Raw genomic sequence first — 2664 nt, forward strand, 5'->3', positions numbered from 1 at the left:
CCCGACCAAAGGAAAGTAATCAGACTGAAGGGAAATAATATTTAGTTGGGAAATAACCAGAAAAAACCGAAGTAATCCCTGTCAGACCAATGGGAAGTGACCAGACTAAAGGGAAATAAGTCGTAGACCAAAGGGAAGTAACAATAAAGTCCCTTTATAATTAAAAAAAGAAGGGATGCAATGCTGCTACTGCTATGCCTGTTGAAGGAGAAAGTTGCAGGAGATTAAACCATGCCTATCGTTTTTGCAATATGTACGCCTTGGGGGAGATCCGTGGGTTTTGGGACGTGTGTGTGGGGCATAATCCGGTTTTGGCTCCAACGATTACTACTATACTACCCTACTACAGTCCTGCAATCCTACCCTTCACCCTACACCCTTATCCCTAATCATAACCCTAACCCCAGTCACCTAGTCCTCATCCTAAAAACCATATAAAATTACTATAATAATGTTTCATTATTTTTGGAACCATAACCGAAGATTGCCATGTATGGTTGTTTTTAGTTTTAGTGGAAGTTTTTACGGCGCTCGCAAAGCATAAGCAAGGTCATATGAGCACCATGTGTGGTTGTTTGTTTAGAGGGTTAGGGGAACAGGCACAACAAATGTAGTGGACTTTGACTTACTGACAGCAGTCTGTCAGCAAATTGCTTAGCTCTAACTCACTCAACACGTCTAAACCAAGCGCCTGGGCCGGTGCCTTACCTTTTTTCGGTTAAACAATGGAAAAGAGATTTATTGTTGATAATAATTTTTATCCAGTTTCAAGTGAATCTAAACTAATATTTATAATCAACATTCAGAAAGCACTTCGCCGATATGAAGGAAGACGACAGATAGGGGTTCACTGATAAGTTGTTGCACTGCAGATTTTCTGTTTAATCAACGGTGGCTCGTAACTATGTTGTCACCGCCTCCTGTCACAATGATCAATTCCGCGCGAAACCGCGTTCCTAGTCGGTGATTTCCCCACTTGCCCACAGGGCACAAAGAGAAAGCCTCAAGTTGCCAATTTAGCTTCTCGGTTACATATTTGTATAGAATGAGAAGACTGTCTTGAATCAGTACATTGAGTACGATTAGTAACATTAATCAGTAAAACTGTCTTTAGCTCCTGTCAGTACATTTATTGTCAGCATGGCTCTAATTTTCATCGCGTATTGAATTAGCTTGTGGTCACCCATGGTTCTGTTTGGTGTTCTATTCGTCACTTACTTCTTACTAAAACCTTACCTGGCCAAGAACCCCGACCGGCGATTGTGATAAGTGGCCCGTAAAGTTACACAAATGTATAGAGAGAATTTTACAAAGGATGAGAGAAGAGTGCTAAATTAACGAGAGGCACTCGACTGACGCACTCTGGGCAGCCAAAACAATACATGTACCCACACCCCTCGGCTTTTCCCTCATCCCGGCCAGACACGGAATTCTATAATTAGTATTTGATAGAGTTACTCACTTAATACAGTCTTCTGAGAAGTGCAACTAGAGTGTTGCATGACAAGACAAGGAATTGTGTTCTAAGTTCAGTGGTGAGCATAGTGCACTGTTGTATCTGATTCCAAACTTGATCTGCATGGTATACAGCGTCATGTCACTGGTACGGTATCAATTATTTATTTCTTCAGACTATCGTTAAAATTTTTTTTGGTAAGTGTTCTCGCAACTGCATGAGGCTGTATGAGAGCGCGGGTCAGTTTGGTAGGAATTAATTTTGAATTTTGCCCGGGTGGCTGCCGAAGCCTACTCTTATCGTAGACCACCAAGGGGTCTTTTCTTTAACATGCGCAACTTGCACACGGGACATCCAATAAATTGGAGACGAAAGCAGATGACAGAACAAGATTAAAGGGCAGGAAAGGAGGTAAAAGAAAATTTTAGAGAAAAAAAATTGTCCATCACTGTCAGGTTTTTAACCCGGGACCTATTGAACAAAAGAAAAACCGCTTAACCTCTTGACCATGAGAGCACCTCTAATAACATTTTTTGGGGGGTGTTTTACGGCGGCCGCAACTGCATTAGGTCATAATATGAGCGTGCGGAACACATTAATTAAACATTTTCAGTTGGTAGGAAATTTTGAATTTTGCCGGGATGGCGGCTGGGGCCTACTCTATAAATCGATTTTGGACCACCAAGGGACTTTTACCGTGCGCAACTTGCACACGGGACCTCCAGATTTTCGTTTTCGCTTTTCGCCCTTGTCTGAGAAGGCTAGGTGTAGATCTTTCCTACCACAAGATCAGGGGTGTGCTGAAAGACAGCAGTAAGGAGGAGGCATGGAGTAGCAGTAATACATGTACTAGAAAGGCCGCAGAAAGAGCTAGGAGCCCAGAGGAGGGGGCAAAGGAAGTGAGGGGGATGGGTTCAGAAAGTGAAGACGAAAGCAGACGACAGAACATTGCCAGAGAGCAAAAAGGAGGTTAACTGAAAGAAAACAATTTAGTGAAAAGAAATTTCCATCGCTATCCGGGTTCGAACCCGGGACCTATTGATGAATGAGACTCGAACACCCTGACCATGAGAGCCCCCGAACAACATTTAAGCTCAAACATTATGAATGATTATGTAGACAGGAAGTTTATGATGATGAGTTTGTGGGCTCAATATACATCTGGTGTGTGTGTTTGTGTGTGTGTGTGTGTGTGTGTGTGTGTGTGT

General features: G+C 42.6%; 1 protein-coding gene across 1 annotated transcript in view; it reads right to left on the minus strand.

The window, feature by feature from the left end:
• The window catches only part of LOC101847059 (mucin-like protein), a gene marked incomplete at its 5' end in the record, with an annotated part of 37783 nt that overhangs the window by 976 nt on the left and 34143 nt on the right, over nt 1-2664 (minus strand).

This window comes from Aplysia californica, unplaced genomic scaffold (genome assembly GCF_000002075.1).
Source record: "Aplysia californica isolate F4 #8 unplaced genomic scaffold, AplCal3.0 scaffold00450, whole genome shotgun sequence".
Lineage (NCBI taxonomy): Eukaryota > Metazoa > Mollusca > Gastropoda > Aplysiida > Aplysiidae > Aplysia > Aplysia californica.